Source organism: Triturus cristatus, chromosome 2_1 (assembly GCF_964204655.1).
Source record: "Triturus cristatus chromosome 2_1, aTriCri1.1, whole genome shotgun sequence".
NCBI lineage: Eukaryota > Metazoa > Chordata > Amphibia > Caudata > Salamandridae > Triturus > Triturus cristatus.
This window is the reverse complement of record NC_140581.1, coordinates 95,909,052-95,923,134: the sequence shown is the minus strand read 5'-3', so window position 1 is coordinate 95,923,134 and position 14,083 is coordinate 95,909,052.

Sequence of the window (14,083 nt, the reverse complement as noted above, 5' to 3'; positions counted from 1 at the left end):
GAAGTGACGAGTCAAGAGAAATCAAAGGAAGAAGAAACTATTTTGGTTAAAGAAAGCAAAAGAACGAGAAAACCTAACCAGAAGTATAAATCACCGGAAAGGACATATGTGGCCCTGCCTGAAGTAGAAGAAGAGGCGGATGGCCAAGGAAATCCAGAGGTGGTTGTACCGGAAGTGGTTGAGGAAGACGAAGAATCGGAAATCCTGAGAGTTATCTTGTTCGATATTGGAGAAGAAGCGGATGTTCAGGACATTCTGTATGCTGAAAACGAAGGAAAAGTGAAAGATGATGAGATGCCAAACTGAATGAGACAAGAAAAAAAAAATTACTGATCGAAAGAAAAGAAAATACTGAAAAAGACAAAAACTGGTAGAACCACGTAGGTGCTTAGAGCCTTGGGTTAGAAAACTAGTTGTGAAGTAGAAGAGGCTAAGTCAAAAGACAAGGCCCATTTTAGCTAAAATGGCAAACATAGATAGTAGCAAAGGTAGATGTACCTTCTTTAGAAGATGCTGTAAAATGTGTTGTTGTTGTACAGGATTACTAATGCTTTTTTGGAGTATACTTGCTTCACTAATTTCATTTAAAGTTACTATAGATACATTAGAAGGACATAGTGATAACATAACTAATATAGGGAAGATTCAAAAGGTAGTTCCGACTAGAATAGATAATAATTATTTGCATAAAGACAGGTCTATAACAGATTTTTCTAATAATGTGTTTTCAAAATTGTTGTATGAATATGTAAAAACAATGGACGTAAGTGATTGCTACATATGTATGCAGTTACCTGCATCTGTATCTGAAGGAGTGACCTATCATCACCTTCCAGTAACATATGGAATAACATGTAGTGTAATAGCTAGTTTATTTGATCAAACAGGTAAATTAGAGTATTATTTTGCAGATGTAGATACTATATTTTCACAAGTACCGGCAATTAACAAACTAAACAAGGTAAAACCTGCAAAGGTATTAGGTGAATTTTTCTTAGAAATAACTTGACTTGCAGTTTAAAGAAAGAGGAGAATACATTTTTAGATACGGTTGAAGGAAGGAGATTGAAAATGCAAAGAAAGGCTTCAGAAGGGAAAGTAGAGAAAACAGTTTGGGATGTAGAAATGGAGAAACACTTGAAAGGGGAAACGAGTCCAACTATGGCTTTAGATTGGCCTCAGAAAGGGAAATTGTGTATAAGAAGGAATCAAACAGCGTATGATAATTATTTTGTAGGGAATAGTGAGTGCCATGATACATACCGAATCATGGGAGGATGGGGATTTAAAGGTGGAAAAGATCCAGTCTTTCCAGGACTGTATTTTATTTGTGGGAACAGGGCATATTATCGTTTGCCAGACCATTGGTATGGCACATGTTATGTTGGCCTGGTTGTTCCAAAGATTTTTCATATGGATAGAGGAGAAGATGGTGTACATAGTTTAGGTAGTTATTTAGCATGTAGCAAGAGAGAATCTTGGACTGAAATTGTGGGAGACATTTTTGGAGCACTGATACCCGCAGTGGGAATATCTCTAAATGCAAACAAAATTAGAAGACTTTCAACAGTAGTGGATCGCTTGTCATCAAGCACCGCTGGAGGATTCTTATTGGTAAATACTGAAATGGTTGCCATGCGTGCTATGGTAATGCAAAATCGACTTGCCCTTGATATTTTATTGGCAAAAGAGGGTGGAGTCTATGGAATGCTGAAAGTTCAACATTGTTGTACTTACATTCCTGACGGAAGTAGAGACATTATATTAAGAATATTACAGAATTGCATGACGAAATTGCACCACTGGAGGTTGAAGGTGTTTGGGAGAAGATTGGAAAGAAAATATCAGCTATTAAAGATTTTGTAGTAAAATTAGGTAGTACATTTTTAGGTAAAATATTATTTCCATTAACATGTGTGATTTTCTTAGTATTACTAATTAGACTAGGATGTATTTGTCGTAGAAAAGATAAAAATCAGAAAAGATTAAAAAGAAAAAACTTAAGGAGAAGGGATAAGAAACAAGAAAGAGAATTTGAAGAAATAGAATTAGAAGAAATCAAGGAGGGTATGTATAAAACTGCGAAAAGAGAAGAGACAGGAGAAACAGAAATATGAATGAAAACAAGAAATCAATTTGAAATTCCGTAAAAGGGGCTACACATTTTTTTTGTTGGTGTGGTGATATAATCACCATAGGGGGGATTGCCTGGAGCGGGTAGTACAAAATTTTGTATACCCCCCATTCTGCATGTTTATATTAATCTGAATAATCAACTAATAGTAATCTTATTTAATTTGTTTGCAGTGAAAGACTTATCAATTATATTAACAAAAGGATTACATGTGGGAATTGCACTTTGCATGGCAAAACTAATTGTAAACTAACATGTGTACGCATACTAATAGTAGAAAATTAGAATATCGCATGATATATGTTGCTTTTGTGATGTAATTGTAAGTTGCGTATCATTGAGTGAGTATAAACGCTTTGGATGTTGCTATTCTGCTAGATAATTACTTACACATAAGGGTATTAGTGAGGGTTTAACATTTTATTAGCCATTTCCATGTTTTAATTACGTTTTTGTGTTTGTTTTGCTTAAGTTGACCATTTCGGCCTAATCTAAAATGGCTCAACGAGACATTGAACGTGACTGCTCCTGACAACACGAGGTTCTGGGTGAAGTGCGCATGCATCACCGCCAGCAACAATGGCCTAGTCCTGACCCCAGGAGCTGATGTTCTAGTCAAGGACACTCTGGGAGCTTCGCCAACGACAATACAAAGGACTGTCTTAAAACCGGAACCAGCAAGTGCGATGACTTCATTTTGCGGACTATGTGAGAACTTTAATGGATGACCCCAAGTCTACCAATCAGAACTTTCCAAAATCCCGATCTTGATACATTTTTACATTAATTTCATTATAAAAGTAGGTAGGGAAATGAACTAAAAAACTCTTCTTCTTTGACGAACTCGATTTCCTGACATTATGCTGACAGAGAGGACGGTGACACTGCTGGACAGCTGTTATCCTGAATCTTTGAGAGACTGAATTGCGGCCTGATTTTGATGAATTTAAGGTTTTTCCACGACTTGACTGACTTAGAGTACGACTATTAGCCAGATTAGGCAAATATGATGTTCTGCGGTTCTAATGATGATTTCTAACAATTTGCAATTTTCTTAGATAAATGATATTTGATTAATTGACAAATGTGTTGTGTCGATTATTTGAAGAAGAAAAAACTAGGATAAAGAGTAAATTATAGATAAATGAATGGGTTCACTAAACTACAAAACAACTAAATGATTCATCTCCTAATGAGAGGAATATCACAAGGTTGGAGTCAATGCATTTAGGGTTAGGTAAAGATATTCCTTTCATGTCAGCATTTGAAAGCTAATTCCTCTAGGGAAGCAGATCAACGAAGAGTGAGGGTTGGTGTTATGGGCCCCACCAATGAATGTATTTGAGTGAATTTGCTATTGAGGTATTTGGTCTGCAACGAAGGGGGAATTTGATGTTCCACGCTGCAACACATGCACACAGGGGGGCATGTTATGCCGCCCGTGTTAATCCACATATGTTTGAGGTACATGGGGGCCATCTAGGGCACCCGTTGTTTCCTCTCTGTTATGCTTTTCATTGCGGTAGAACCACCTGGAAAAGCCTAGCGGAAAAGAAACTCATAATATGCTTGGTGGGACTGCGGCAGTACCACTAGGCATATAATGACCACCACTCCTACACCAGGGAATGGCCGTTCCCTGGTGGAGCCGGTGGTCCTAGTGTGGTCCGGCTGCCCGAGTCATAATCAGGAGGTCGAACTGCCAGTGCGGCGGTGGCTGGATCCGCCAGCGCCGCACCACCACGACTCCTGCGGTCTGAGGACCACCAGACTCGTAATATGGCCCTTAGAAAAAGGTAAAAACCTCAGAGGATTGTATTACTGCAGGGAGGTGTCACTTCCTGTACAAAAACACTCCTGCCTGAAATGTAGGCACCCTTGAACCATGACACTGGTGCAGATTGGGGTGTACAAATTCTCCCTACTTCCACAGATAGAGTAAATTCACAGATACACGCACATACACTCATCATATGCTTGGGCCCATTTCACTAACATACACTCGGATTACTCTATTAGCACAGAACCTGTGGAAAGAAACCTTCTAAACACCCTGCATCTACACTGAGGTCGATAAGACCTAGTTATTGTAACTGTCCTGAGTCATGATTTAAACAATCTATACAACAATAATCAAAATAGAGTACTCAATAATTGACAAGAAATAACCACCAACACTGTATTTAAAATTATGGTACTTTATCTAAAATTAGTCAAAGGAAAATCAATCAAGTAAATCATTATTCTCATAATTACCTATTCTAGCTAAATGTCAGAATGGGTCAGGACAGGTCTCTCAGTAGAAGTCTCCCGAGTCGCCGTCCTCACAGCATAGATCCTCACCAACGCAGGTTTGGGAAGAAAATGGCAAAGTGGCAAAAACCCTCTCTAGGCTAACAATATTTATAATAATTCTAACAATAGAAGGCAACATAAAATGCTTTCGATATCCGCTGAACCGCTGAGCAGAGCGAGCAGGAAAGGGTGTAGCATCGCTACATTTGAAAAATCTCCGCTCAGAAAAAATCACAAAAATAAAAAGACAGAACAGGAACTAAAAATTAAAAAGTATCTCTCCACATTCACATTTCCTCGGAACTAACATCGTGATCTCAGAGTTCATTCATTATGGCTCCTTTGTCCTCCAAGGCTACTCGGATGTATCTGGAGACTTGCCCAGAACTGCTGCTGTCCTCACGGAAAATTTTAACCAGGCAAAGACTGTGGTCAGATGACTCTCGACTATGTTCAGCAAGGCCTTCTCATCACAAAATTCACTCGAATACAGGCTTTAAACGGTAGCCATTTTCCCACCAGGCCAAAATGTACCATCTTAATTAAAAGAGACAAAACAACATTACCACAGCATAGTGATTAAACAGTGTTAACCCCACTAATACCCTTATGTGTATGTAATTATCTAGCCTTTGCAACACAAGAAAAGCATTAATACATAACATTTAAAAAGCGTTTTCGTGCTTTAAAATACACAGCACTCAGCAACGTTTATTAATAAAACATGCACATTTATTAATTAGCAACGCAAAAGCATTCCCATGTGTCGTTTTTCTCTCATTAGTACATATTGGTTAGTTAAAACATGTACACAAAACAAATAATTAATAGTTAAAATTAATATTTTATTAATCGACAAATAGACAAACCAGAGCTTTAAAAACCCAATAGATTTTCAACAGAAAACTCTGCTCCAGCAATCCCCCCTTTGGTGATATTATCACCAAATAAACAACCCCAAAAAAAAATTAGTAAAATTTTAGTCCCAATTTTTAGGAGAAACTGGAAATGTCTTTTTCTTATACACAACACTAGACACCAGACTCCCTTTCATCATCCCTCTTTGTCTCCAAATAAACACTCTCCCTCAATTCTTCTAATTCTATTTCTTGTGGATCTCTTTTCTTTTATTTCTCCTTTCAATATTTCTTTTAATTAATTTCTTTTTCCCTCCCCTGTTTTTACAACGCAAACACACTAATCTTAGTATCAATAAAGCAATAATTATACAAGTCAAAGGAAACAATATCTTACCTATAATAGTACTACCTATTTTTGCAATAAAACAACTACTTTATTAGCTATTTTAGTCCAAATACTCTCAGCTTTCAGTGGTACTAATTCTTCATGCAAATCAGTAATATTTTTGATATAGACCTTCAGGTCTTTGCTTTCGTCTGGAATGTAAGTGCAACAATGTTGAACTTTCAATATTCCACAAACCCCACCCTCTTTGGCCAATAAAATATCAAGGGCAAGTCGATTTTGCATAGACATAGCACGTACAGCAATCAATTCCGTATTCACCAAAACAAACCCTCCAGCGGTATTTGTCGATAAGCGATCCACCACTGTTGACAGTTTCCGAATTTTATATGCATTCAAAGAAATTCCCACTGCTGGAATTAAAGCTCCAAAAATGTCACCCACTATTTCAGACCAAGTTTCTCTCTTAAAACGTGTTAATAAATTAATATGTTCTACATCTTCTATTCTATCTATATGAAAAATCTTTGGAAAAACCAGGCCCACATAACACGTGCCATACCAATGGTCAGGCAACTTGTAATAAGCCTTGTTCCCACAAATATAATACACTCCCGGAAAAATTGGATCCTCTCCTCCTCTAAAACCCCATCCTGTTGCAATGAAGTATGTATCATGACACTCACTAGTCCCAACAAAGTATGTATCATATTGGTATTTCTTTCTTGTAATGCACAGCTTACCCTTCTGTGGTGCATCTAAAGCTAAAGTTGGACTAGCTCCATTTCTCAATTCTTTTCCCATCTCAATGTCCCAAATTGTCTCACTCATTTTGTATTTCCCTGCCTTTTCATGCATGCTCAATCTCCTTTCCTCCACCATGTTTAGGAAAGCTTTCTCCTCTTCTTTCAAACTGCAAGTTAAATTATTCTTAAAAATGTAATCTAATGTTAATTCTTCTTTCTCAATAAAAATCTCACCAAAAATGTTAGCTTCTTTAGCTGGATTCAGCTTCTCATTCATAGGCAATTGCCCAAAAATACTATCTTTGTTAGACATCTTATAATCTATTTTCCCTAGCAAATAAAAAACACTACTCAACACACTACAAGAAATTCCATACGTAGCTGGTAAATGGTGATAAGTAACACCCTCTGAAACGGATGCAGGTAATTGCATACAAACATAGCAATCCCTCACTTCCATTGTTTTTACATATTCATACAACAATTTTGAAAAAACATTACTAGAAAAATCATTAATTGACCTATCTTTATGCATGTAAGTATTACTAATTCTAGTTGGAACTACTTTTTTCGAACTTTTCTTTACATTAGTCTCATTCTCAGTATGCATTTCAAATGTACCTATTGAAACTCCAAATGTAACTAATAAAGCTAAAACACCCCATAGTAGCATTAACAATGCAGTACAGCACCAGCACATTCTACACCATCTTTTCAAGAAGGCACATCTACTTTGATTATTCTCTATGTTAGCCATTTTACTACTTTGACCTTGTCTTTTGACTTAGCCTCTACTACTCCACTACTGTATTACTCTTTAATTCTGGATTACTTCAAACAGCTGGATTTCAGACTTTCTTCTTTTCACTTTTCTCCAAGTGATTTCTTCAGTTCACTCAATTTGGATATTCATCACTTTTCACTCCTTCTTCTTCAGCAACATCAAATTGTATCAGATCATCAACAACATCCTGTGCATCCGACTCTTCTCCAATGTCAGTCAGGATAACTTTTAAGATTCCAACAGATTTGTCCTCTTCCTCAACCACTTTTCTCAAGATCCCCTCCGGATTGTCTCGATTCACTGTTTCTTCTTCTTCTCCTCCTTCAGACAGTGCCACATAAGACCATTCCGGTGATCTGTACTTTTGGTTGGGTTTTCTAATTCTTTTTATCTCCTCAGGTTCTCTTGACTCCTTTTGCTCCTTCCTTTTTACTTCGTTTTGACTCGACACCTCATTCACTTGTTCAGCATTCGATGTATTTGCTCTTATCAGTCTGTATCTCAGCCTCTTTACTCTGTTGTTAGGCCAAAAATCTCCTCTTACAATCTTTTTCGGTCTTGTTTCTGTATTATTTCTCTCTCCAATCCAAGTTCTTTTTCTCAGAACTCGACCTTCTGATTTTTCATTCTCACTTTCATCCGATTCTGTTTCAAACGCCTCTTCTTCTTCAGCAGTTTTCTTTCGCTCCACAGTCTTTTTCACCACTGTTTGAGACTTCCCTACTTCTTTCCCTCCTCGAGTCTCCAACACGCAATCTTCTTGCTGTCTACTTGTCCCTTCACCTAGCTTATCAGAAGTGTTCCCTACACCTCCTCGGGGGTCTTCCGCAATCTGTCCCTCTCTATCTTCTTCTGACCCTACTTTTTCAGGTATAATCTCAAGTGGTTCTTCAATCTCCTCCTCTTCTGATTCAGGAGTAATTTCTGTGGAACTGCTCTTTTCTCTTCTTTTTCCTCCACTGCTTTTTGGAACTTCAGGCTCTCTTACAGAATCTGATCTCCCTTCTGAGACTCTCAATGGTTCTCTTGAAGTCTTTTCTGCTTCTTTTCCTGAACTTTGATTTTTTCTCACTGGTTCTGGGTCTTCATCATCACTGGAATCTGATTCTTCAAAATACTCCTTGCCAGTCCCATCCTTTGGGTTTGGAACTCTCAGAGTATGACTTGCATGTACCCAGTTTTTCACACCAGCACACTTCACTGCAGTTGTCGTAGTCAAGATAACTTGTCTTGGTCTTCCCCACCTTGGAACCAAGCAGTTTCTTCTTCTGTGTACTTTAATCCTCACCCAGTCTCCTGGACTCAGATCATGAGCTTGCTTCTTCTCAAGTGTGGTAGCTTCTTCTCCAATCTGGTGAAACACAGAATGAACTGCGTCAGCCAGGCCTTTACAGTAATCCAAAATCATGTCATCAGTTATTGTCATCAACTTATTGACAGGCACATATGCATGTCGCATTGCGCGTCCCATTAGTATTTCATGCGTACTTAAACCAGTAGTTCTATCTGGAGTAGACCTAATAGTCATTAGCACTAGAGGCAAGACGTCAGGCCATTTCATTCCAGTGGCTAAACACATCTTACCAATCCTGTTCTTTATTGTGCCATTAATCTGCTCAACAACACCAGAAGCCTCTGGCCTGTATGCACAATGTAGCTTTTGCTGTATGCCCAATGCTTCACAAATCAAACTCATGAGCTCATTATAGAAGTGTCCACCTCTATCAGACTCAATCGTTACTGGAAACCCGTACCTAGGAATCAACTCTCTTAACAGTAACTTTGCCACTGTTATTCCATCATTTCTCCTAGTCGGATAGGCCTCCACCCATCTTGAAAACAAACAGACTACCACTAGAACATACCTCAGTCTGTTCACTTGGGGCATTTCAATGAAATCTACCTGCATTCTCGTGAAAGGACCACCTTCTCTACCTATCGTTCCCAGACTCACCACTGTCTTTTTCCCAGTGTTAAATTGCTGGCAAATCAAACACCTTTGACAGATGCTTTCTGCAATTGTCCTGAACTTTGCATTGTACCAAGTCTGTTTAAAAGACCTGATCATCGCATCCCTTCCCAAATGTCCCTGGCCATGATACATCCTTGCCATTGCTGACAGCATGGAGTTTGGCATGACTGGTCTTCCATCCCTATAGACCCAAACATGGTCTGTTTCTCTTGGGGCACAACCTGCCTTGATCCAGTCTTTCTTTTCTTCCTTTCCTGCCTCATCCTGCAACTGTTTCACTTCATCCCACGTTTCTAGGACATTAGTAAACATCACAGAACAAAAAGACATTTCACCTTCTCGTTCCCGATTAATTGACTGATTATTCTTCGCACAATATTGTGCAATGTCGTTAGCATATCTATTGCCAACTGTCACGAAATCATCTCCTTGTCCATGAGCAGCACATTTCACCACTGCTAATTCTTTAGGCAGCTGTATCGCCTCAAGCAATTTCCCAATCACTTCAGCATTCTTTATTGGAGTCCCACTCGACGTCAAGAAACCTCTCTGTAGCCAAAGTTGGCCAAAATCATGCACAACTCCAAATCCATACTGACTATCAGTCATCACAGTTACTCTCAGATCTTTCCCAATTTCACAAGCTTTCGTCAATGCCACTAATTCAGCAACTTGTGCAGACTTCACTCCTTTCAATGGTGATGCTTCCATTACTTCTGAAACTTTGCACACTGCATATGCTGCACACAGCACACCCTCATCATTCCTCATGCATGATCCATCTACAAACAGCACATGATCACTCTCAAGTAAGGGAAGATCCCTTATGTCTGGTCTCGGTTTTGTACAGTACCACAACACATCCAAACAATTGTGATCATCTTCTGTCTTCACACCCACATTTTCAATATCTGGCAACAATGTCGCTGGATTCACATTCACACATCTCTCAAGAGTCACATTTGATGCTCCCAGAATGACTTTCTCATATTTAGTCAACCGACTATGTGACATGTACTGAGTTCTGCTTCTTGTCAAAAGAATTGCCACATTATGAGGTACGAATACCCTTACAGGATATCCCATTATAATTCCCTCACTCTGTTCCAGACTTCTGCATGTTGCAGCCACAGATTTTAGACAACCTGGTAAACCCACAGCTACAGGGTCAAGTGTCGATGAGAAGTACGCAATAGGCCTTCTCAGTAATCCATGTTTCTGAATTAACACTGAAAGTGCACATCCATTTCTCTCACTGCAGTACAATTCAAACTCTTTCTCATAATCTGGCATACCCAAAGCAGGGGCTTCACACATTCTGCTCTTCAGCTCCTCAAATGCTGCCATTTGTTCTCCATCTAGTTCCAATGGATCTGTCATCTCACTTTTTGTCAGCTTAATCAGTGGCTTTGCTATCAGCGAGAAATTAATTATCCACTGACGACAATAACCCACCATTCGCAGGAACATTCTCACTTCCCTCTGGGTCTTTGGGGCTTTCATTTCTCTAATAATTTTGATCCTGTCATCAGTCACTTTTCTCAGACCTTTTTCAATATTGTGTCCAAGATAATGCACCTCTTTCTTGCAAAATTGTAATTTAGCTGGAGATACCTTTAACCCTCCATCTGCCAGATGATTCAGTAAAGCTATGGTATCTACTTCACAAGCTTCACGTGTCTTTGATGCCACCAATAGGTCATCAATATATTGTACTAGCACTGAGTTTTCAGGCATGATCAAACTCTCCAATGACTTTTTCAATAACTGATTGAATATCGAAGGACTCTCTGTATACCCCTGTGGGATACGACACCATGCTAAAATACGCTGGCCAAATCTAAATGCAAAAATCGGCTGGCTGTCATGATGCAATGGAATTGAAAAGAAAGCATGACACAAATCAATCACTGTGTACCACTCAGCATCATGTGGAATCTGATACAAAATCACTGACGGATTTGGCACAATAGGACAACATGCCACCACAATTTGATTAACTTTTCTCAAATCCTGTACAATCCTGAACTTCCCATTAGGTTTCTTTAGCCCCATTATCGGTGAGTTACACGAACTACTCAATAGTTCTCTCAAAACTCCTTGCTGAATCATTTTCTCAATTATAGGAGTTATTCCTTCAATTATTTCTGGTGTCATTTTGTACTGAGGAATGTTAGGATAAGTAATTCCCTCTTTCACTGCAATTTTCACAGGATCTACATTATTCATCAATCCCACATCTTCTCCAGTAAAATCCCAAACTGTCCTTTTCACTGTATTTCTCAGCTCTTGAGGCAAATCCTCCGGATCAAACACAGCATATGCACCAATTAACTCACTCTCTCTATTTTCTAGAGTCATTCGGTACAAAACATCCTCATCTGGTGTTTCAAAAGCTATTCCATCCGGTGTACAAAAAATTGTACAATTCATCTTACAAAGTAGATCCCTACCTAACAAGTTCACTGGACTAGTGTCACAGACAATAAATCTGTGCATGTCTGAAAATTTCCCTATTTGTACTCTTACTGGTTCAGTAAGACGTGTCTTGATTTGTGTATTTGCTACACCAACTACTTGGATTGCTTCATCCGAGAGAGGAAGATTACTAATATCTGTTGACCTGACAGTTGATCTTGTTGCACCTGTGTCTACTAAAAAAGTAACACCTTCTTCATTTATTTTTCCATCCACAAATGGTCCTGCCTGGTCTATTTCTAGAGTTGCACCAAGTATGCACTCTTCCTCCTCTCTTCGGCACCGTCAATAATCACCTTCAGACTCACTCCCTTCATTCTTTAACAAGTACTGCTGTACCTGGTTAGAACGCCTTGGTTTGTTTACCTGCTCATCATTGTAGAATCCCGAATCCGGATTATACTTTTGTGATCCTCTATTCTGCGGCAAGGGCGGTTTTGGCTCTTGACTCTGCTGTTTCACAACAGAAGATTGTTGCTGCTGTCGATTATTCCCTTCGTTCTGCACCTGTTGATTTAAGTTTTTATTTTCATTATTCACTAATGGTGGATTGGTACACTCAGATCTCCAATGTCCCAGTTGGCCACAGTTGTGACACGGGAACTTTTTTTTGGCTTCCTCAAGATTCCCCTTTCCTTTCCCTGCATATCTAGGTCTATTCCCTGGATTATTTCCTGCATTATTCGCCTGTTCCACTAATTGTGCTTCCTGTCTTTCCGCAACTTTCACTTGTGCCCACATTGCTTTCTCTTTCAGCTTTCTCTGTTTTGCTTCAATTTCATCACTGAAGTATTTTGCATGTCTCAGAATCTCATCTATTTTCTTACTCTGCCAATCCACAGTATGCTCACGAATTCTCTCACTAATCTCAGGTCTCAGGCCATATACAAATCTGTATACAAAGTGACTCAAATCCTTGTCACCCAGGTGTTCATCCCCACTGAATTGTTTAAAAGCCAGTATCAGCCTCTCATAAAAAGCATGAACCGATTCTTTTGCTTCCTGATGTGTTCGATCTATTTTAACCCAGTCTGTCTCTTTTGGAGGTACTTTATTTTTCAGGTATACGATCACCTGCTCATACTTTCTCATTACTTGACACAAGGGTGCCGGCGTTGGTGTTAGGCAGCAGTTTGTGCACCATCTCAGGCTGAGAGCAGGTATGTGCCAGATATTGGTAATTATGGCGCATTCCTGCCCTCTCCCTTTCACGCAGCGCAGCAAGTTCTCTTGCTGCATTGCAGTGTGTGAACGAATAATAACTTTGTCCCTGGGTGTCACTATTCACTGGTACAAGAGCAGCGTTTAACACACCACCTGATGCCAGACCAGGGTCAAAGAAACTCCTTGGTAAGGGAACTTACACAAACTCTGTACAATTAAATGTAGAACTCTAGGAACCGCCAAGAAGGGGGAGCCGAAGCCATTCTTCCAGTAGTTCTTGGACTTCCTTAAGCTCATTTCTGGTGATCACATAAGGTAAGAGGAAAGGCCGCACTGTCAGGCCAGACCTAAAAATTGGTTATTTTTCACAGTGCAGAGGATATTTCGAAGGAGTTAAACTCTTGCTTCGGAGACATGCAGACATCTACAGGACACAAGTTAGAATGTGGGCAAGACAAACTCAGCCTCTAACCTCAAGAGTGACACTTTTTCTGGATTTTTTAGAGACACAGAGGTCGGTTTTGTAGCTCGCTGGCACGAAAATTTACTCAATGCGCCAACCCGATTCAAAAACACAGATGTACTGCAACCATTCCACAACCCACTGAGAGAGACGAGTTTCAGTTAACAACCAATCCCAGGAAAGTAGTTAGTGGAATTCCAAACCCTCTTTCATTAATGAATTACACACTGAAGAACACTGGAACACGAGGAATATCATTCAGATGTGAGACATGAGAAGGCTGAAGATTTAGACCTAATCGAGGCCGTGTTGTGGTGAAATGAAGCTAGCCGACGTCTAAATCATAACATTCTGATATTGCTCACCCTATACCGAAGGTCGTGATGCACTGGGACTGCCTTTGGGTGGCTATTGGTAAAAAACAGGCAGGCTTAGGTTGTCCCGCTTACCTTTGCTGTGCAGCCTCCTGTGCCGCACAGTACCCATGCACTGGTCCGCTGATAGTGCGAGGCGGGAGTTGGCTCAAGACCAGGAGCGGGTGTCAGCAGTCCGCGATGGTCAGGTACGTAGAGTTCTCTCCTTGAATTCTAACTGTATTTATATTCTTCACCATATTCTTTATAACATCTCAAATGTAATTGTATATCATCATTATTCTTGATTTCCTTTCACGTATTTATGAAACTTTTTATGATTACTTGTACAAAGTACTTTTATTGTTACTCTATGATCTCCTCAAGAACAGAGGTGCCCCAACGCAGGTCCAGTGCAAATGGGCTAACACTTGAACTAAAATTTTACTTGTTTCAGAAACATGCAAAAAGAAAAATAGTCCCCTGAC